The following is a 23194-nucleotide window of genomic DNA, read 5'->3' as shown; positions in this document are numbered from 1 at the left end:
AGCTGTAAGGTACCCGTGCTCCCTGCGTGGCTTTGGAGAGCAGAACACCTCCAGAAGGCAGCAGAGCCTGTCCCAAGGAAAGCGTCCAGGATGCTTTCCCTTTGTCCCAACTTCTCTACTTATGAAATAACATTTTCCTACCCTAGAGGTTCTAGAGATGACATTTTGAGGATGCTGCAATAAAGGAAGCTGTGAAGTATCTGATTTGATCAATGAATCTTGTCTCCTTTGGTTATTGCTGTATATTACGCCGCTGGTTACTGCTGTTATTGCCATCCCGTGCTGCTTTCTCTTGGGTATGTTGGCACTGACCTCACGCTGTGGGGTTTACCGATTTTGATCTTCAGTGTTTGACAGATTTGGTGATTCCTGCTGGTGTTTCTCTGAGAGATTTGTTAGCAACATGAAAATATTGCACCAGCAGCAAGAAGGGCTAAAGCCCAAAGGGCGGGATTTGATTTTTGGTATTGCTGTAATGTCCACCTCCTGTAGGAGAGTGAGGAAGACCTCTGGGGGAAGGACTAGTGATAGAACGAAAGCTAATGGCCGTAAGTTGTTCGAGTTGAATATTAGGAAGCATTTCTTCTCCTAAAGAGCGGTCAGGCACTGGCACAAGCTGCCCAGGAGGTGGTGCAGTGCCTGTCCCTGGAGGTGTCCAAGAACCATGGAGATGTGGCACTGAGGGACACGGGCAGTGGGCATGGTGGGGGTGGGCTGGGGTTGGGCTTGGGGAATCTTGGAGATCTTTTCCAACCTGGATGATTCTGTGAACGAGGCAGTAAGTGCTTGCACTCATTTCTTGCTGCTCTTCTGTATCTTCCTGCCACGTTCAGGCAGGCTTAAATGTTACGAGCAGCGTATCAGGAGGACTGGGCTACCCATGCCAAATGAGCCTTGCAAAGCGGCAGTGCCAGCATCTAAGTCAGGCATCTCCCAGCTGCGGTTTGGTGCTGGGGGAGCTGCTCCAGGTGGAGCCTCTGGGAGGACCAAGGGCTGCGTGGGAGGGCTGCTCCCCACACATGAAGGAAGCTGCTCCCAGGAGAAGAGCGCTGAGGAGCTCGCGCAGGAAGCGCTGCCCGCAGCACTGACCTTCATCCCGTGTGCAAATTTTGGTAAATAAAATAAATAAATAAAGGCCCGCTGTTTGCCGTCCGGTCATAATTTCAATGCACCATTTCCCATGCTGGAAGAGGACGCTCTGGAAATAAAAATGCCATCAAGTACAATATAATCAAATGTTTACATCGTGTACCTTATCAAGTGATGATAGCGGGAAGGACACAATCATTTGTCACCGTGGACACTGCTGCATCTTGGGCAAGCGTTTCACATCTTGTAGTTTCACTTTGGTGCCGTATAAAATATTGTTTATAATATAAAGTGTTTTCCAAATGCACTGGTCTCCAAGTACTTGTAAAGCCTCTTGAAACATCAAACATATTTCACGGTAACCTGGCTGGCAGGGCACTCAGCCACACTGTGGTACTCTGAATTTTCCTTTCAGTCTGGGTTCTGCTCTATGTATGTCAGTCCTACTCAGTAATAAATTGTAAACAACGAATGAAAGGGAATGTCCTTCAGGGATTCAATCTGAACTGGAACAGAGCTAATTAGCAAGAAATATGAGGCTGAATTATGATCTCAGGTGCATCATTCCAAAGCTGGAGTGAATCACTGGGGCATAAATTAGTTGTTCTGGTTTTACATCAGCAGGAGACAGCTCAGAATCGGGTCCTCTTTGTTGTGACTGTAGATGTCATTTGCAGGTGAGGATGGGAAACATAATAATCTTTTATGCTTTAGGAGCAATTTGGCAGCTCCATATTTGCCATAGCTGTGACTGTCTAAATATGTGCCTGATGAAATATTTATACGTAAATATATCTTATATTAATAGAATAAAAGTTTTCATGCAAAAGAAAAAAAAAATAACAATGAAGCGTTCTCCATCCTAAATTGAACTAGAAATAACAAGCTGAAATCTCATGGAGAATAGTGGAGATTTAGGAAAGGAATGATGAGGAACTGAAGGCTGCTGCCGTATGGGCTCTGAGTCCGTGGTGCTTTTCAGACCTATGCAATGGGGTGGGCAAAGCCCCACAGGCTGGGCAGGGCTGGGGAAGCTCTCAGTGTGCCCTGTGTTACCCAAGAGAATGGCAGCAAATTGTTGCTTCGGAGGAGTTTTGCTCTTGGGTTCTTCATCCCTATTGCTGGGCAGGGGCAGACGAGGTAAGGCTGGTTGCAAAGAGGGAGAATCAGCGCCGCAAGCAAAACTTCAGGTGAAACCCACTGGATTTTTAAATCAGCATCACAATTTTTAACTACAGTAAGGTATTATAAAAGGGTTTGCGAGGGAATCTTTGTAGGGAGAAGAGCAGCTGAGTGGGGAAAATGTCTTCATGTTTAGTTAACCATTGATTCCTGTGTTTATGCACGTTGAAACGATAAAGGAAATCTGAATCTTATGTTTCGGGTTGATGCTATTTACGTTCTATTTTTTCCTTATGTAATAAGTGTTCATTTTAGTAGAAGAAGCTGATTAATATTCAGAGCAAGTTTTATGTAATCCAATACATCCCCAGACTGTTTGGTTTCTTACTTTCTGAAATACCTCCTTTATAGGTCACTGGCTAGACACTGTTCTCCAGAGGTAGCGTTTGGTTTTGATGGAGGGAGGCCACGCAAAAGGAGAGCTAGAATTGGACTTTACTACTTCTGTATTTCTGTGCTATTTTGAATTGTGAGTGTGGGAATTAACAACTGACCTAAACAACTTCAAAACCTCAAAATACATGTGGCTGCCATTTGCCTTCATTGCATTAGCTTGCTCTCTGAAGTGGCTGTCTCCATCCTGGCATTCTGTGCTGGAGGAGCTCAGTCCCTGGGCTGCAGGCTTTCACCAGGGCTGCTCTCACACAGTACAGATGCACAGTGCCTGTTTGAGCCTAAAGACTCCCTCTCCTGCAGTGACTAATGTCCAGGTATGGCTAACACTGTCTTTTTGGGTAGATTTTCCAGGTCCTTGGTTCTTAGACTATAACATTTCCAGAGAACACTCTTACGTAAAACTGTTATATAAAAAACAATGGTCAGCAACTCTTCAAAAAAAACTTCTCCGTGCAAGTTTAGATAGAGAACCATTTCAGCATAGCACGTGAGCAATTAGGGCTTTGTATGTAGCTTATCTGAACGTAGCAAGGGAAGAAAAATACATGGAAATAATGGATGGTTTGATCAGCAAAGTGAAATACTGGGAGCTTCTTGACATTTCACAAGGTCAAAGGCAATGCATCTCTAGTGACCCGGAGTGATAATGAATATGCAAAAACTGGCAATGTGGAAATTATAATTGCAGATGAGATCACTTGAATTTTTTCTTACTTGATATTAAAGCTATAGTTGCTGAGAGAACTTCCTGAGATGAATCTTTTCTTCTTAGGAATTCCAAAGGAGAGTGTAGCAGCAAGTAGCCCAGATCCTAGAGCATGAGCACAGGTGGTAAATACTGAATTATTCATAGAAGTTTCTTTTTGACAATTGGTAGTGTAGAGGTTGGTCTTACACCACAGAGAAGTTCACAGCAGTGTTTGAGGAGCAAGGCACCAAATGCACTCTTCTAGACGAAACGTCGTGGGGGGCTTTTTATGGTCGCGTTGTTTTTTGTTTTGAGAAATGAGAAGAGGAACAGGAGTAGTTGTAAATCTTGCATGCCTGAATTTACCATGTGTAGAATCAGAATAGGGTGCCTTCTAGTGCTTAATATCCAGTGGGTATGGCTTCCAGGATCTGAGTGGTCGAAGTGATAGTCTTGAGACAATTTAATCCATCAGTGCACAGTAATTCTTCCAGGTTTGCTCACAGAAGATTGCTTTCTCTTGTACATGTGTCTTTTCCCTGTTGTACATCAAGTAAGGCTGATATCCTTCTGTGATGTTTCACCCTCCCACTCCCTAGTATGGGCTTTAGGACTGGGTAAGCAGCCTTTGGGTGGTGTCTTTTCAAATAATTTGGTGACTGATGTGAGGTGATAAATCGATCAATCCCAGCTGCTGGGTGGGAAAGACTGTTGAAATTCATGGTGAGGAGGATGGAGCCAGTGCAAGAGAAGCTACAGGGGAGAGCACCTGCCAACCCTGCAAAGAAGCTCTCTGGCATTTTGCAGATTTGGCATCCCTGCAGGTCTGGGAGGCTCAGGGCATCTGACTCATGTGCAGGGCTTCTTTGGGGTGAGGGTGAAGAGCCTTAGGGACAACGTGATGCTCCCTCCCACTGCATGGTGTTGCTACAATGCTGCTCTCACTGCTCTGGTTTGTAGGGTGTTGCTTTCACAATTCCTATGAGGACACACAGAACGGAAGCTCCCTTCCCAACGGTGCAGCAGTAAGGGCAGGGCAGGTGCTGCCTAACCAGGCAATGTGCTCCACAAGGCGAGTGGTGGTTCTTCAGCAAGCAGTTGGTTGCTGCTGTAGGTGCTCACCATGCAGAGACCTGATCATAGGTAATAGGATGGGGAAAAGCTAGCCAGATCCTGTTTTGAAGAAGCCGTGTTGTAATATGATGAAAAAGAGACCATCTCCACAATTAATATATCAAGTGTTTGATTATGTGATCATCTCTTTTGCTGAGCAAATAACTATCCTCTATCTTAACTTTTGAGCGTTTCTGGCTTTAATGGCATCATGAAGCAAGATCTTTTGAAGGCAATCTATGTGTTTAGAGAATGATTGCTACTTTCTGTGCATTCTCTTGTAGCAGGTTTTTGTTTTTTTTTTTTTTAATTATTATTATTCAGGCATTTTGTCCACTGCTGCTAAGTTGAACTTTTGCAAATCATTTTGCCTGTGGAGAAAAAAATGGTGTCAGCAGGCACATTCCTTTCGCTCAGCAGCAGGAACAAAATTAGACCTCGATTGTGCTGGTACATAATCAGTTTTTTTTCTGATGGAATCAGTCCAAGGGATGCTGGACTCATTACAGCAGTCACCGAGACGCTGTGAAAGCCAGCAGGCTCTTTGTTGCTGCGGGACAGTGATGCTTTTTCTTTCTTTGGGTCATTCCCATCAGGCTTCGGGAAAACCTCTGTCGACCATTTGGCATGAGACCTTCACGTATTATGAATCAAATCGCTGAGAATAATGGGAGTTTTGCCACAGAGGACCTCTAGGTTTGGGCATCTGTGTCAACGCCTCACTAGGATGCGGGCTTTACCCTCGTGCTTCCCTGCTCCACTACCTTCCTGGGGAGCCCCATTCTGCTCAGTGCAGGCAGATTTCAGTTGCACCGGCAGGCAGCCGTGCACACACCGCTCTGAGCTCCATTTCTCGCCTGCGTTGGGAGCTGGCAGCATCAGTAAGCTGCACGAGTTGAGGAAAGCTTCTGGCAGAAAATTCCCGGTAACGGGATTTCTCATGCTCCCTTTCTTATATTCAGAAGCTTTCCACATAATGAAAGGGAAATTTCACACCTTTCATTTGTTATTGAGCTGGTGAATAAAAGGTCTATCGAATAAACAAAAAGGAGGCATATCCTACCTATTTTTAGAGGAGCTATTATTTCTGGGTAGTCTAGGACCTTGAGAAGATACTCAGACCGTTCACAATTGATACATATTTCTCACTTTTCCAGAGTCCTTTGTAGTTTCTCAGTCCATTAATAGAGTTTCTTATCAATAAAGCCATTTTTATACTCCCGTTTTTTAATTGACTGTTTCCCTCGAGGTGAGGCAGCTTACTCAGATTTATGTCATCATTCCTACACATTATTGGTCCAGTTTCTCCTTTTTTGCTCTGTAACAATGAATGCACTGTGCCTGTCCTCCTTTCCCCGTCTGCAGCAGGATGGGCACACAGAGGGCAGGGGCAGAGGGACGCTGCTCGTGGCTGAAGCGACGTGACAGGACTGGAGCCAGCAGCAAGGGATGTGTGATTGTCCTCTGGGAGGTCCTGGTCAGCACTGGAAAGGTCATCAGATGCAGTTTCTTCTCTGACCTGTACCGCAGTGGTAATTATGATGTGTTTTGGCTTACAGCATAAAACCGTGCCGAGCAGTTCCATCGGTGAAGAAGCCCGTTATTTACTGGATGATCTCATTTGACGTGTTTTCCCTGCGTTGTCTTTGGGTACCCTCAACACATGTTATTGTGCTTTGAGAGCTGAGGAAGGAAAACATGCATCTCTGCATATCTTCCCTGTTTAAGTCTTTTCAGGTGGAATGACAAGAGCAGCTGTTACTTTTCATCGTCCTTTCCAAGTCCTTTAACGCTGAACTCAGAAAACCAAACGTCTTGCTCTGTGGGAAGGAGCTGACCTTGTAAAGTTATATTAGCAAAAAAATATTCAATACACGCATGCGTAGTGCTTTCTGCAGGGACCAGTGTGGAGGCTGTGGTGCACTGGAAGGTGCTGCTGCCTTGAACCAGCGGCACCTGGCTCCTGGAAGGCATTGGCCTGAACTGCCCACGTTCTGCAGCAGCTGAGGCCTCACACCCCCACACACTCCCACCCCTTACCCTCGAGCAATTTCTCATTCAGACTTCTTTTCTTACAGCTTAAGCCTGTTAATTTTCATCCCGTCTGCAATGGGCACGGAGAGCAGTTTGCACTCTTGGTTACTCCGTACCAAGTTACGCTGTTGTTCTGCTGAATTCCATGTTTCTCTATGCTGTCTGGACACGCTTCCTGCAGGTTTTTTTATATGGTGGATCTACTAGATGGGAACACTGTTGGATTTTCATCCCGTCTCCTTGGTGGATGAAACTTCCTTGAAGCCTGGGCACGGCTGTGCCCCTTTTTCTGCCTATTTCTGATGGGTATAGCTTTGCTGTGGAGCCAGCCCTGTGCCCCCACTGGAACACTGCACATCAGCGTGATGCCACAGATTCCTTTTCAGCTGTACTCTGTTGCAAAGCCAAGGTGTTATTTTGCAGATCTCCTTCCTACCCCTCAGTTCTCCGTGCTGTTTTTGTCCAGCTCTTTTTCCTTGTCTGAGCATCCAGCCTGGATAGAGCCAGATGCAAAACTCCTGCAACATGGCCTTCCTATCTGGTCATGAGCCACTGATGAGGACTCGGTGAAGATGTGATGAGTTTTACATCACCCTGTGCTCGTGTTTCCGCACTATGAGTGATGTTTCTCTTGCTGGTGTGTGCCAGTGTTACATTAAACAGCATCAGATGCCAAGCTTTGGCCAAGATGCCGGACATCAGCAGTTACTCCCCAGCAACCCATCTCTTACACTCTCAAAGAAGGAAATTAGATTATTTTTGACATGATTTGCTGTTAGCAAATCCCTAGTGACAGTTACTCATCTCAGTGTTATCTTCTAGGCACTCACAAATTAGCAGGCTGCTTGTTGCAAAGTCTTTCTGGGAAATCAAGCTGCCTGGGCCATACCTTTCCAGCTCCTCCTCCCATCCCCTGTTCTCAGGTAGAGATTGGATTTTCATTGGATAGCTTTCTTGTGCCTGATTCCCCACCACTTTCCTCTGATGTTTCAGTGGCTCTTTCAGGCTCAAGCTTATTCAGGCCCCTCCAGTATGAACATATGTGTATTCTTCTAAGCTCAGTTATTCCTACTGGTGTGAATTACTTTTGACATCTGAGAGGAGTCAGGTCTTTTGTAAAACTGCGGTGCACCGGAGGAATTAAAGAGTTTGTCTTTTCTGCACAGAGTATTATTCATATGACAAATAGATGGAGTGGTAAACCTCAAGCAAAATATAGGATCTAATTAGCTATGAAGAAAGTGTTGGCATTATGTAGCACCACCAGGAAAGTGAGAGTAACCAAAAAATGGAGTTCACGTGTGCTTTTGTTGCCCCAGGTTGTCCTTGCGCTATCCATGCAGGGCTTATAGCCTCATTCCACTCCGCTGCTGTTTTTCTTTTCAAGAAGGTTATTGACAGCAATGTCAAGGTCAATTCACTGGCAAGTTCTTTCTGTCCTACTCATTGCCTCAGCCTGATTTGAGGCCGTCTTATCCTTTTGTCTTTAATAACGGAGATTATTATTATATTATTAAGAGATTAAAATTCAGTCACATTTTTCGTGAAGCCTAAAGGCTGCATGTTTGTGACTTCTGACTCCACAGAGGTCTCTTGTATTTTGGATATAGGATTCTAATGTTGTCCCTGAATTTCATTAGTGTAGCTGTTATCTAGTGCATCCACAATTGCAGTTGCATTTTCTTTGGACCAGAAAATTTATGTATCAGAAGAAGAGAGCAAAATAAATCCTGCCTTAAAAAAAAAAAAAGCCTATTTAATATAATATAGTCAACCTAGAATGAGTTTATTTTAAGCCATTTTCTGCTACATTGATGTATGCCTTGAAGTACAAAACCCAAATTTCCTAGTGTCAAACATAGTGATAGCTCCAGTGATTGTGGTGTTTTGCTCAGTAGGGTTAAGCCAGAAGGGAATTTGGTCCCAATTGCCAAAAGTAAAGTTAATATTTGCCTCCTAGAAATTCATCTGCATTCTTGCTACGCTTCTGACTTGAGTGTTAACGAAGCAAGGTATAATCAGATCTGTGATTCTTTTACAAGTGTCACACGGTTTAATAATTCCTGATGTCCTAACTTTGGATCTATCCAAAAAATCCAATTTGCTGTTGTATTTAAATGTGTTGGTCAAAAAAATTAAGTCAAAGAACTAGTAACAAATCAGTTTCAGCTTCTCTTTGCTCTGCTCCTTGTCATCAGGACATGGTGGTGAGAAGATGGAGAGTCTCTAGAAAGATTGTTGGCCCTCTCCTGTGCAGTGATTCTTTTGAATACACATAGAAGTTGGTGAACCTTATGGAACTTTGAGTCTAAGACCCTTGTATTGCTCAGATGCACTTTTTCTCTTTGACACACTCTATCTAGCCCATAGGAATTTTATCTGGGATCAAAACAAGGGTGCGTAGATAGCACATAGACATCCTGAGTGTGAAAATGCCAACTAAAATAGGAACATTCATGTCAAATGATCCAGAGAAATGGATGAGAAACATCTTCCCTGGTTATGGCGGTTATGCCATGTGAGACAGTCACACTGAACGTATCCGTACGTATCCAGCCACATTTTGCTAATCCTCTATTCACGCTCTTTCCCAGAAGCTCAGACAGCTTTGTTTCTGAAAATTGGTAATTAGCAGCTTATTCCTTTTCGACATATCATTGAGGATGATTGCCACAACCCATCTCAAAACTCTGTGGTCCTTGGGATATCACTTAGTCTGGGACTGGTGCTTCTTAATGCCTCCTTGAAAAGAAACTTTGATAGCTGCATTTTTTTTTCCTTTTGCTGAAGGAGGAAATTAGCAGTTTATGGCTACTCTAAGGACCTTCTTGATTTTCTTTTCAAATCAAGTAGGGTTTCTCAGGAAAAAAAAAAATTATCTGTGTCTGATATGTAATCAGTTTCTGTCAGACTGGAGTTCAACTGGAATTCAATCAGCAAGTGTGTACTGGCTGATGACATCTAACTAAAAAATGTGCCCCACTCCCAATCTTCTCAGATATCTCTGCATGCCAATGTATATATGTTCTTGTAGCACATACATCCATGGTAATATCATCCTTACCAGCTGATGTATCCGAGGCCATGTCAGCGTGCTCCCCCCTGGGATCTGTTTCCCCATTTCAAAACCAGTGCAGAAGCCACCTAAACATTAGAGAACCTATGCAGAAAAGAGGAGAGGAAAGCACAAGACAGCGGTTCATTAGTGTACTAGAAATGCTAAGTCAGGGCTTGAAGCAGTGATTGAGCACCTGGTGGGAAGGCAGGGCCAGCCCAGGGGAGCTCAGGTGCATGCAATGAACCTGAGCCAGGATCCACCCCTTCCAGACCTCATTTAAGGGTTGGCAGGGGGAAGCAAAGCTGTCTTGCTGGAGTTTGCTTTGTACCTGGGGCTTTCTGTAGGTAAGCAGCTTCTTTCCTTTATTGCTGTGCCCGTAGCTGCTGTTTTTGAGTGAACCCTCGCTTGCTGCAGCCCAGGACCTTGCTACTCTGCTGTCATTGCTGTGCTTTCTGTTGCATAGCAATTAGTTCTGCTCCTCCTGCAGTGTCTTGCTTTGTTAGGGGGTTATTGTTAGGCTGAAGGCAAATTCTCAAGGGGTGTGGAGCAGTTTGGCCTTTCTGCTGTAAGCAGATGAGCTGAGTGTGTGCTGGTGATGGTGGGTCTCTGCGATTCCATGGTGTCCAGAAGTATGTCAGTAGTTGTAAATGACCTTCAGTCTTGGGTAACGGGGCCTCAGGAAGGAAAATAAATGAGTGAGGTCAGTAAGAATATGAAAGCAGGAATTACCAGGATACAACTTGTGAAACTGTACTTTTGGAGTTGAATCTTGCTTGGGTGAGGACTCATGGTGGACAGGTTTCTTCCAGAACTGATTCACGTGGTCTCAGGTCCTGCAGTAAAGCTTTCCAACTCTTAGAGGCAGAAATGAAGAAAGTAGTCACAGTGCTAATGATTAGGTTAAAATACAGTCCAGGCAAGAACATGCCTGCATGCCTGACATCAAGTTTCTGCAAAACTTTTGAAGGAAAATCTAACTTAAATGAAGAAGTTAAAGAAATAGTAGGGCAAACTACTGGGGGACATTGCTGGTGCTGTTCACTAAGGTCTGTGTGCCACTGGGCAGTTCCAGGTACTCAGTGAAGCTGTCCTATGGCTGCCAGAAACAATTCACCTGCACTGCTCTTGCACTTTGTCCAGGCTCTTGCTTTTTATTTTAAAAAGTAATTTAATGAAAGCCCAGCAGCAGACAAATGCCAAATGGGCATTGTTCTGCTTTAGCAGGAGTCTGCCTGGGAGGTATTGTTCATGTAGAGGAAAATAGTTACCATACAGAAAGGACCTCAGTGATTTTAGGAATGCAGGGAAGTTTTGTAGGTAAAAATGAAAGCTGCTGTGCTTGGAGAGGAAGGTAGGTGTATTGCTTACAGTGGTGGTTAGTGTTTGGAATGGATATAGAGATGGGTCTGCTGGGCTACAGTAGCTAACAGAGATATCACCAATGTATTGCTGGCACAGAAAGCTGATCTTCTGCCCAATGGGAAGATAATTCTCTCTCTGAACCTTTTCATAAGACAGCGTTGAGACCTCATCTGTGCACTTGAGTGCATGTTCATGATGATTGGACTTGAAATGGAACATATGTAAAGTAGGACTTGACGGTACAGGACAAGACGAAAACTTGTGAGGAAATACCAAGAGATGCAGTTGTTTTCTGAATGTAGATAGTGGGGCTGTCACAGAGGGAAAAATCTCTGAAAAATAACGTCAATGCAAGAATATGTAGATGTCTGCATATGGATTATAATTGCACGTAGATTGTTAATGATGACGGCAGTGAGATTTATCAGGAGGTTTGTGCCTAGCGGGCTGACTGGTGAGTGGATCGACCATACAGGCTACTCTTGCACTGCTGTGTGTAGTGCCTGAAAAGCTTGTGAGATTCTTGTAAGTTAGACAAGCTGTTAGAATCAGGAAGGGCTGTTGGTGATGTGTGTGAGCACTGCAAAAACCCAGTAGCTCTCTGCAGAAATGATCAGAAATAACAAATGCCTGGTTCCTCCTACTTCTGCAGTTGCGCGTCGCATTTGTGTCGTATAAAACGCATATAAAATCATCAAATTACAGGGTCATAGAATATCCCGAGTTGGAAGGGACCCACAAGGATCACAGAGTCCAACTTCTGGCCACACAGAGCACTACCTAAACCCAATGTCAGAGCAGTGTCCCAGTGCTCCCTGAGCTCCAGCATTAGGGCTGTGCCCACTGCCCTCTGGGGCAGAGCCTTGCCCTCCCTTGATACAGCTCTATGTGTTCCCCGGGCCCTGTTGCTGTCACCAGAGAACTGTCACCTAGGTGGTTAACTTTCTCATTAAAGGGAAATGTGTTAAAATAGGGCTTTCCCTATGCATTGTCTTGAAGTGTTTTTCAGTAATTCCCAGAATAATCCTCATAATTTTGCCAGTCACCAAAGCTGGCAGACCTATGATTACCAGCGTCTTTTGTTTTTCCCTTCTTGTTAACTGGGACAACCTTTGCCAGCTTCTGGTTGACTGGGAGCTATCTGGACTCCCAAGACCATGGAAAAATAACTGAGAGAGGTGTCGTGATGATATCAGCCAGCTCTTTGAGTATCCTGGGATTAATCCCATCAGAACCCATAGGTTTATGAGCATCCAGCTGGAGCAGCAAGAATTGCTGGTCCTTTCCCTGGACCCTGTCAGACTTACACTCCCAATCATGGAGAACCAAGCATTGGACTAATGTCGTAGGTCTCAGCTTATTAGTAAATATTGTTCGAATTATTTACATATGATAAAGATGTTTGCTAAAAGTCAGTTCTCATCTTATGAGCTAGAAAGGTGATTCTTGATCAGAGCTTTTGAGAAAGACATCCCAAGGCAAATGTAATGATCCAGTTAGTTAATGCCTGCTACACTGCTGAATTCACTGAACTCATGCTGTACCTGGATCCTGTAAAACAGGAACATGCATATCAGCTGGGTGTGATAATGCAGAATAAAATGAGATGTGATCTGTGAGTTACAAATCACGGAAGACAGTTTGTATCTGCATAGTGAACTGGTGGTTTGGGTAGGACATAGTGGTGGGAAAGTGACCAGATTGGTGGGGTAGGGTGTTAGGGAAAACCACCAAGCAGTCAGGAAGGACTTTGCACTACATTTCTCACAGTGATAAGGCAGAATAAACCCAGAACACCCCGAACTATGCCAGGCCCCAGACTACATCTAACACAAGCCATGGTGCTGTTCAGAAAGGAAATGGAAATAGAGAAAAACATATTTCTTCAATAACCTTGAAAATTCGATTTTGGAGATAGAACAGAGCTTGATAAAATTGGGTGAAAGGCTAGATGAACTAGAACAGTAGAAGAAACAGCTGGAAGGAAGGGAATAGCAAAGTATGGACTTACTGAAAACAAAAAGGCAATTATGTGTAAAAACATCACCAGAAAAATCTTGGGAGAAATAACATAAAATGTTATGGAGCCCTTAGGGGAGGAAGAAAACAATTAACTGTTGGACTTTACTCCCTTCTGTATAAAACTGCTGGACACAAAAACAAATCTGGCTGTTCAAAACGCAACCTCAGGAACACTTTTCCATTTATTTCTGCATTTGTTTATTTATTCACACTTGAATCTGAATACAGATTCTGGCCCACGCGGAGCCCATCTCATTCAATAGGCTCTGTCGTACTAGCAGTCATCCCTGGGAAAATACAAATGATTCATTACAAAGAGGTTCTCGTGCTGTTGTGTTAGTGCAGATCTGCTCGCAGGGGTTGCATTTCAGGGCACGTGGCTGTTCTGCTGCTGGCTGTTTGAGCTCAGAGCCACTTGGCCTCGCTGGGATGTGGGGTGCTGCGTGCTCACTGCTCTGCAGGAGCTCTTGGACATGTTGCTCACATGGGACTTGCTTGGGGGCCTCTGGCAGAGAGGGCTCAGCCCTTCTGCTGCATCTCCTGTTTGGTGCTGGGGTTGGGGTGCTCTTGCTCTGCCCTTGCAGCATCACAGCCACCTTTGAGGGCTCCCCACAGAAGGAGACAGGGATGTGCTGGTTGGGTGCTGGTGGAGGAGGGTGGGTGACTCATAAGCAAGCTGTGCCCTGCAGTATTTGGGTTTGGATGTTGACTGTGTTGTTGTTTCTCCTGGGCATCTGATCTGTGCTCGTCTCTTCACAGCTCAGCATCTCTGAGATCCAAAGGTGGGTGGAAGGAGGAATCTACTTTTGTCTTGGGTTGTGTTTGCTGGTCAGGCTGGAGATGAGTCCAGCAAACCTTAGCTCTGTGCAAGGACATTTGTAATCAGAGGCAGCAACCAAATAAACCAACCCGAAGGGGCTCCTTTGTCTCACATAGAGGAGAAGGCAGAGCCACTGTGAGACTGATTGCTGCAAACAGCTCCACATCATTCAGAGAGCAGGTGGCTGCAAAGGTTTTGAGAGAACAAATGTGCAAGTCTATGAATCAGTCATTGGATCAGGTGGTCTACAGTAGGCACTGGCACAGACTTTAGCCCACAGAATTTATTCCACTTGGTTTCTTTCCAATGCAGGACAGACCTGGTGGAAGCCAACTTGAATATGAGCGGCTGCAGGTGGTTGCATTGAGCCTGCTGGGAGAGCAGGGGCTGCACACACCAGCTGTGGTGGCACTTTGCTGTGCTGCCCAGCATCACCAGTACCTCCCAGCTGGGGCTGCTGCATCATCTTGCTGCCTCCATTGAGCTTTGCTCCCTCCAGTGCTGGGACTCTTGGTCAGTGTTTCTCAGTTGGAAGTAGTTTACTCCCCGTTGAATGCCTGAGGTGAATGATGGGAAGGAGTGCTTTGGGAGCTTTGTTGTTCTATTGCTGCTTTCTCTGGTGTTTGTATGTTCCAAAATTTGTCCACAGGTCAAAAGCAATGACTCAAATCCAGCAAATGGCTCTTTGTTGGGCAGACCTGTTGTATACACCGCTCAGGGCTGACTTATTTTCCTCTTGGTGGTAGTGATCTTTAATGGATACTGCAGTTTTTAGGACTATCCAGGGTATGTACTGTGACTGCATTTGCTTTGTTTTATTTTTAGAGAGCCTCACATTTCATTAGAGAGGGCAGCAGAAACATTTTCTGCAGTGCATGTTGTGTTTTGTTTCTCAATTGAATTATGGTATGTTCAAAATCACAAGCAGAGCTGTCATAGCCCCCAGCTCATTAGATGATCTAATGTGATGTTTTCAGCGGGCTATCTTATCAAAGCAGAGACCGTCTGTGAATTAAAGTGTCACGGAAGCTTTAGAAACTGATTTCTGTGCTGGCTTTGTTTTGCTTTATTATGTTTTGTAGTTTTTTTTTTCAAGAGCATTCCAGAAAGACCCATGCCAAGCTGTGGGCTAATGGCAAGAGACTAATGCCTGTAAGTCGACATTTCACTCAGTTTAGAGAGAGCTTTTGGTCTTATGCTGAAGACCTTGTTACTGGGACATATTTCCTGGGTGATGTTTATACAGCTTACACACTTGGGGGGGTGTGTGTGTTTATGCAAGCAAGAAGAGCAGCTCCCAGGTTGGTATCTAAGCCCAGCAGCCTGCTGAGCCTGGGCTTCACTATCCCGGTGTATGTGGCCAGGCAGCGCCCGAGCCAAAGTGGTAGCTCTGATAAGATCCTTTCTAAACAAAAAGAGCTGTGCAAACTCCATTTACTGGAGATAGAAACAACTGGCTGACATCTTCTAAACCAGATCTTCAGAAATAGGCGCCTGCATTTCTCTCTGACTCAGCATACGGGTATTAAAATGTCCTTAAAGCTTTGGCGGGGGGGTCAAGGTTGTTGTTTTATTTGTTTCTTTCCATTATAATCTTTAATATTTTAAAAGGCCAATGTTCTCTATCGTTTTTCATTCTGACATAGAGCGAAGACTGGCCTCAAAGCACGGCATTTTCTTGGATGGGAGCTGTTGTCTTCTGGGCAGGCCCATTAATTAGGTGCTATCTCCAAGTTACAGCAGCCTTCACTGCAGCCTCTCAGAAAGCCAGCTAAGTGGCGTCACAAAGTTTTCTTTGTCCTTAAGAAAATGCAATTACATTAAGAAATTGCTTTGAGGAGTTAAACAGCAGTGAAATCTCGAGGTGATGATTTCTTCCCTTTCTGTAAATGCCACAGTGGTAAGAATTAATTAGCGGGGACATTCCAGGAGTACGGAGATAATTGAACTATTCCATGCGAACCTAATCTAACCTTGGGGAGGGAAAGTTGGGGTAGGACGTTGATGGGGCCGACTCTGCTTTGTGTCACCATAGATGAATGGACTAAAGAGCTGCAGTTGGGAAACAGAGGTTTGGGAGAGCAAGAGAGAGAAGCTGGGCTGTGTGTAGAGCCGGAGCTGTAGCTCTGGTCTGTCTGGCTGAGCTTGGACTTGGACACTTGGTTTTGCCAACAGAGGCTGAGCTGTCATTGGTCCACCAGAGAAAATCTCTGGCTACAGGTCAAGCAGAAGAACTACCAAGGTGTAGGTAGAAAGGAAAGCAAGAGAGGTGTATAGCCAAGCTAGAATTATGGGACAGTTGCTGAGGAGGGAACCCAACTCCTGTTGGGTCTGTCTCTAGCTTGTATTTTCTTTAGTAAAGTTGTGCTGTGGCTGTAGCTGTGCTCACAGGGTGCTGAGCCACCTGTGTCCTCCCATGACCCATAAAGCCAACTCTCATGTCAGTCTTTCATCAGTGGGAGACATCAATAGGATGTTGGTTCTTTTTTTCATTACAGTTGTATAAGTTTAGTATCTTCCTTGCTGTCCTGCTTGTTTGACGCTGTGCCTTGTCTCTCTTGTATTTAATGCGGTTACTGATTGCAGCCCATCCTGGAGCAGTCATTTGTTTTACCACAGCACGTGTTCACGGGTTTTGAAAGAAGTGCATGAATTAGTATTGTTCACAGCTCTTGCTCTAAGAGCTGGACAAAACTGAAGGTTGGCTTAAAGGCAGGTTTTCCCCCCCATTGCCCAGAAGGGAAGCATTTCTCATCCGTTTCTCTACCTTCACTCCCTAGAAGGCCCCTTCATGTACATGCGGCTGTGCAGACCTGTCTGTACCCTCCAGTGCAGGTGGAAAGAGTAGAGAGAGTGTGTTTAGTTGTAAAAGCAGTGTAACTTCTGGTGGTCTGATACTCAACTTGTACACAAAAACGTGAGTGGCTTTCTGAAAGGATGGAGAGGGGAGAACATTGGCAGGTAGACTAAGATACAGTGCATGCTGGGGAGAGCAGCATTTGTTTGGCTTTTGGGCTGGGAAACTCCTTCAGCCCCTCTTGTCCCTTCTGCTTCTTTTTTCTTTCAGAATTTTCTTTCAGCATATAGATATTCTGGGTTGTCAATAAGCAATTGCTGAGACACTTTGATATTCAGCTGCTGGGGCTGTGGAGCACTGGGGAGACCATCACACAGACTCCTTCCGATGAAGGATTCATCCTGCAGTGTGTGGGATAGGTTCTAGCACTGATGCATCAAACCACAATTAGAAAATCTACTGGGGTGCTTCAGCCCTTGCTGCAGGAGATACTGGAGCAACCGAGGGTCTGGAGCTCTCCATCATTCCCCAGTGCTCTGCCTTCTCCATCAGCCTCCTCTGTTTGCAGGACCCTGTTATAATGGGGCTGCTCCAGGACCCTCCATAATATCCTGCAGGTCCCTACTGCAGGCACTGTGCTGCTCTGGGTGCTCTCAGACCTGAGTATTTTCCAAGGGTTTTTGCCCATTGCGTACATCCAGCAAGTACCATTAGTACAGCAGATGGCATCTGGGTGCTTCGGCAGGTGTGAAAGAGGTTTTTCTCTGTCTTCTTCTGAAGTGTTTCACTATATAAACAAGCTCTGTATAACTGCTGACACCCAGGTATGGTACATCTTGGGCAGCATCCTAAATATCAGGCCAGAATTAGTCTCTGTAGCAGGGACTCATTTATTGTAGAATGCCAAGTGAAGTGGCATAAAGGGAAGAGGCTGAGAGCATCAGCACATAGCATGTGCAATGGCTGGCACAGCCTGCATGCTCTTAGCATTGCAGGAGGTGAAGGGATCACCAAAGCATCCTGAAACAGGTGAGTCCAAACATTTGAGTATTTGCAGAGGTTATTTAGCCACATAAATGACTTGTCTCTCTCCCTGCTTTACACGATGATTTTGATCTGTTGTTTATAACACGTGGATGTGGTAAAGCGTAAGTCATTAGAGTTTTCATCCATTTTAAATACCCCAGGTAGAAATTACTGTTTGTAACGGTGAAGTCACAAATATGAAGCTGAGAAGAAGGGATAGGAACTGTATTGCTGCAAGTGGGATGTGGAGGGTCCAGGGTGTCACCTGGCCAATTCTCAAAGGACATTCTTAACCAGAGTGGGGAAAGTGATTCATTTGCCATATCCCTAAGATAATGCTGCTGCAGTTAAATATCTTTGGTGCTCAGCAGTGCGATTCCTGCAGAGAGCAGGCTGAGGCTCCTCTCCCATGAGCTAAGGCACCAAACCCATTATTTCTCCACCCCTTCCAATTTGTGTGCCACCATCTGAGGTTTATGAAGCGTAGGGCAAGTGATTCAGAGTAGGTGCACCCAAAGCTGGTTGCTGTGTTGTGCTTGTGTTGCAGAGGGCATCTTCTGCTCTTGCATTCTTCATTGGCCCTGTAAAATGGGCCGAGGGAGAGGTGGCTATCTTGGCTGAGAATAGGCTTTCTTTAGCAAACAAGCTCTGCTCGAATAAATACCCTTTTAGAGCCCATCCTGCAGGGCTGTCTCTGAGCTCTTCTATTCTGGCACTAGTGTTTCACCTACTTATTTTCTTATGCTTTCTTTTAAGCTTGCCAGAATTTGTCTTTGCAACCTGCAAGGCACGCGCCCTCCGGTTCAGAGCCTGTTCCCTCTCATTTTCCATGGCTGTAACAGTGTCCCAGGCTGAGCGCGCTCCAGGGCTTAAATCCCTGACCTGTGAATTCAAAGTGTTGACCTTGGCTGCGTAAGAAATAGGGCCAGTTCAGTCAGCTTCAGCACAGCTGTGGTTTGTATTATGTCCCAGCCTCTGCAGGAGATGAAAACCCCGAGGTAGCAGCATACAGTGGCTGAGTGCTGGGATGTTTGCCCATGGGTTGGCCCAAAGGCTCCCAAGGACGGAGTCAGCCACGACTCAGAAATAAATGGATTTGTATTCTTATTGGTAATTCTTTGCTACAGACCAACCGCAGAAAACCCCGTTTGATTATATAGTGACCTTGTTCACAAGAGAAATAAAATATATGGGTGGAAAAACTGATATCTGTTTCAGGCCAAATAAAGGTTGTTGGAAACACTGTCCAGAGCAGCAGTAAAACTTCTTCTCAGGGTTATTTTAAGTCCATACACTTGTTTTATGTTCACAGTTCTATATTTTCTGCTCTCCCCAGTACATTTATTTACCTCCCCTGTCCAGGTGAAAAATACTTTTTATTGCAAAACATTGTGCAGAAATCTCCCCCGGGTGTTCTGGGTGTACTCTGCTTTTCACTTGGCGTGTCTGCTCTCTGCCTCTTCTCCTCACATGTTTGTGTTTTTTTTTTTCAGATTTATCCCCACTGTGCTTTGTATCTGAGGCAGCAACATCATTCTCCATGCTTCCTGGGGAAACCTTCCCAGCCCCAGAGGTATGGGATGGCAGTGCCAGGCAGGCAGCAGCATCACCAGGGAGCTTGTGCTCCCATGCTCTGTGGGGATGGGGGTGACCCTGGGGTGGCTGAGCTCCCTCAGCATGGATGTGCCTGGAGGCATGGCCATAGCCATGGGACCACCACGTCTGTGGCTGGCTGGCTTTGGCGAGCTCTGTCTCCCATGCCTCAAGCTGGGAAGATTGCAGAGAGCTCCGGGAGCAGCTAGAGAGATGAGGCACAGTGTTTAAAATGCACAGTTAAATCATTTAGTCAGGGTTCCCCTGCACTGCTGCCCTCAGTGTCACTGACTGACTGTCAGTGACTTATGTCAATAATTCAGCCTGATGCTAACAAGAAACAGGGAATCCACAGCTTCCTTTCTGTAGTAGGCATATATTTAGCTGTTAAAATATTTATATATAATCTGTTAATCTGTCTTCCACCCACCTTGAATTACCTCACCTGCTCATTCCCACTTATCCTTCCTTCCCTGTGTATTTGAGCACCCTCGTAGGATGCGGCATTCTCACACTGAGGATGTTTATCGAGGGCGATCCCATCACTTCTTTATCTTTGCTTTGCCAAGCTATCTTTCCCCTTCTGGTAGGCTGTTTCCTCAATCAGATTGTTTTCTGACTCTCCACTTTTCCAGCAGCCTTCTAAGCATGCAGGCAGCAGAAGCATGCACTAGCTGGCCCTGCCCTCGATGCTGTGCTCACCTCTTTCCCTCCCCAGCTGCTGTGCAGGGAGCTCACAATGAGCTGCTGGTGCATGACCATGTCTCTGATTCCTTAATGTGATCTGTGCTTTTCAGAGCCACACAGAGGTGCTCACTGTGTCAGCTTTATCAGCGGTGTTGGACCAGATCAGCCATGACTGTCAGTGCCAGCCCTTGCTGGTCCAGATGTGTGGCACAGCATTAGAGTTCTGACTGCAGTGGTATGGGGGGGTTAGGGTGCACATCTAACAAGGAATCTCTGCTTTCTAACTGCCTCGCCATGGGAGACTTGAATTGCTCATCCTGTGTAACTTAGTAAATAAAATACATAAATGGGAAGTGTTGTGTATGTAACTTTTGGAGTAGTTAATTTCCAAAAGCAAGTAGAAGATCTTGTAATGAAATGTGTTTTTTAGTCATGTGGGCAAACGAAATCTGATTATGGAGTCAACTTCACTGCCAGAAATCTTTAAAATGTGGCAAGTTAAGGAATGATTCCCAGCTGATTTGTTAGCCAGCAGGATGGCAAGCCATGGCCAGGACCATGCTTTGTAGAATTCAGTAGGTCTCCCACTGAGCTGTCACGCAGGTGACTTGGATCCAGCTTTACAAGTGACGTGTCGCCTCTGCCCATGCTGAGCCTCACCGAGTAGTTAACATGCACTCTGTTCTTGGGTGTAGATGCCTCTGTATCATTCATTTCCTCTTTGTCAATATTAACTGATGTGTTAGTGATTAAGTTCAGCTAAGGCATTATTGCATTGTCATTAATCATGCCTACATCTGTGAGGGAAGTCATTAGAAAGAACCCGTCGCAGCTATTTTTATACCCCATTTAATTTTCATGCAGGCATTGCATTTTAATTCTTGTGATGCATCTTCACAATGATAAAAACTTGCGTGTCTTCGTTCACTGAGGAGGATCTCAGCACAAAGGAAAAACCCTATGGGTGCTGCAGGATTTCTGTGGGAACCAGATTCCAATGCCTGCGTACACGTACGACATTGAAAGGGATCACTTTGCAGGCAGAGTTACTGCCCTGGACAACTCTAATTTGCTGGAAGTTAAACAGAAGGGGTTGATTCTGGCTGCTACATGATATAAATTACCAGCAAATTGCTCTGTAAGTTCTCATTATAAAGTACATGCTGCTGTGAAGGATTTGCTGCTTTAGTCCCAAACTTCTGTTTGTCTGCTGGTGCTTGAAGGACAACGGCAGAGCTTAACTTTTCACAAAGTCACAAAAATCCTGGGTTGATGCTATTTAGTTGTCGTACTTGACCTTTCAGATCTTCTTTTCCTTTTATCCAAGCCAAGCACGAGGCACTTTCCAGAAGACACTTGTTGAAATACGTTAAGGTCTTGTATTAAAGCTGCAGAGTGTTCCCAGTAAACACAAAGCAAAGTTACATCCGCGGAGCTCTTCCTCAGCTGGTGTAAAGCACCGTAGCACTGCCAACTTCAACAGAGCAATACCCGTGCTTAAATGTAGCTCCTGTGAGAGTGAGTTCTGAAATGTGATGATAATTCCAACGGGAAGAATTTATATTCATGGGTTGTTAAGGCTGGAAAAGAACCTTCATCGCCATCTGCATAAAAGTTCACTTGACAAATCTTGTTTTAAAAACTGTTCCACTGTGCGCCATCAAATGGATCTGTGCTGGTGAATTGCACTGAAACGTGGAGGCTTTGCTCCCTGTGCTAACCTCAGTGAGCTGCAGCCATCCTGGTATCTGAGTGCAGAGTCACTCAGGTACCTCTCAGAGGCAGCTTTGTATTTTTGGGGCTTATCCAACATGCAGGAGTCATTTTTCCTACTCCGTGGCCTGGTCCAGACCCAGCTTCACTTCCCTGCTCCAAGCTGTCGGAGGCATTTAATCACAGAGGCAGAACAGAAATAACCCAGTGCTGCTCTGTCCCTTGCCTGGATTGGTTTCCTTGCATGGCACCCACGTGCTGTATTGGCCCAAAGTCCAATTCTCTCACTGAGACAGAAGCTTCCCTAGGTTTCTCTCCATCATAGGCATCTTGGGCAGTGTCATGCTGCTGGCAGCAGCTGGGGTTGGCTGTTCCTTGTCCCAAATTCAGTCCCTCAGGGTACATAGTGAGCCCATGACTTTGCTGCCTGGCAATGAGTGACTGCTGCTTTACCATTACCAAGGTTTTTTGGGAGAATTCATTGGTGTTTCTTGTTTTGCACTACCAGCTTCATCTACCAAAGGCAATCTGTTCTGGTAGTAGAATGGCTTTTTGTTTTTACTTTACTTTTGCTCATATCTTGGGGCTAGTGAAGAAGCAGTGTTTTCTGCACCAAGAGAAATTCATTCTGCAGTCCTGCAAGTGAAAGAGCAAGAACTAAGTGCACAGGCCTGAATTCCCTTAGATGTTGCATTTGAAAGCAGTATTTTTGTCTAGGCTGTCTTTAGTGCACACTGACGATCCCACTGTGGGTGCTGCAGTGAGTTATCTTTTTAGAAAGCATAAGCTTCTTGTGCTCTGCTAATGAGGAGAGCATGTCTTGGGATGTGGGTACTGTTTAAGCCTGGCCCCTCCAGTGTGTCCTGTGAAGCCGTGGCTCTCAGCCTCCCCTTCCTGTCTCCTAGAAGCTGATCCAGGCTCTAGTCCATAGGATGCAGTGGTCCTTCACACCTGGCCTCTTCCCACTGATGATTACTGGCCATGGTAGGGATGGGTTAACATTTGGACTTGATGATTTTAGAGGTCTTTTCTAATGATTCCTAGTGGCCAGTTAATTTATGTGTAGCAGACAGTCGTGTTTCCTTCCTCCTCCTCTTCCTTCCTCTCCCTCCATTTAATAGCATGAAGATGAAGCAGTGATGTCCATGCATCTTCTATGCCAAAGCATGCCCTGTCAGGTAATGATTTCTTGTCCACTGCTGGCATTCCTGGCAGCGAGCAGAGTGGGCACAAGTGTGCTCATGGGCAGGAGTTGTTCCCTTACAACAAAGGGGCCTTGAACTGCTGGGCTGCAAGGCTGATACAGGGGCAGGGAGGGAGTTGGGCAGAAAATAAACAGAAAATAAGCAAATAGCGCAGGAAATGAAGAGAGAGACTCTGAGGCTGGTGCTGAAATAATAACAGTTCCAGTGCTTAATCAGGTAGTTATGTTTCCATTTTCTGTAAAGTCACATGGAATCTCAAGTTTCTCCCCAGCCGAGGAGCTTGTGTTTGCTGATTACATATCCAGGAGACCATGAAGAGATTTGAGCAGGGAAACAATATAGTTTTAGCAGCAGGGAATGGGATTTTTATCAACAGCAGCTTGGGTAGGGTTGGTCTGGTGGAATGAGA

The 23194-nt window shown here is 45.3% G+C and overlaps 1 protein-coding gene and 1 long non-coding RNA gene across 2 annotated transcripts in view; both read left to right on the top strand.

Moving 5' to 3' along the window:
- Positions 1-23194, top strand: part of MDGA2 (MAM domain containing glycosylphosphatidylinositol anchor 2) — a 209742-nt gene that overhangs the window by 112827 nt on the left and 73721 nt on the right. The gene's annotated exons all lie outside the window — the stretch shown is intronic.
- On the top strand, positions 9876-22191 carry LOC110401324. The gene is made up of 3 exons (XR_002440330.1): positions 9876-9904; positions 19081-19160; positions 20732-22191. It is a non-coding gene; the product is annotated as an uncharacterized LOC110401324 (long non-coding RNA).

Source organism: Numida meleagris, chromosome 6, assembly GCF_002078875.1.
Source record: "Numida meleagris isolate 19003 breed g44 Domestic line chromosome 6, NumMel1.0, whole genome shotgun sequence".
NCBI lineage: Eukaryota > Metazoa > Chordata > Aves > Galliformes > Numididae > Numida > Numida meleagris.
This window is presented reverse-complemented; position numbering and strand designations above follow the sequence as displayed.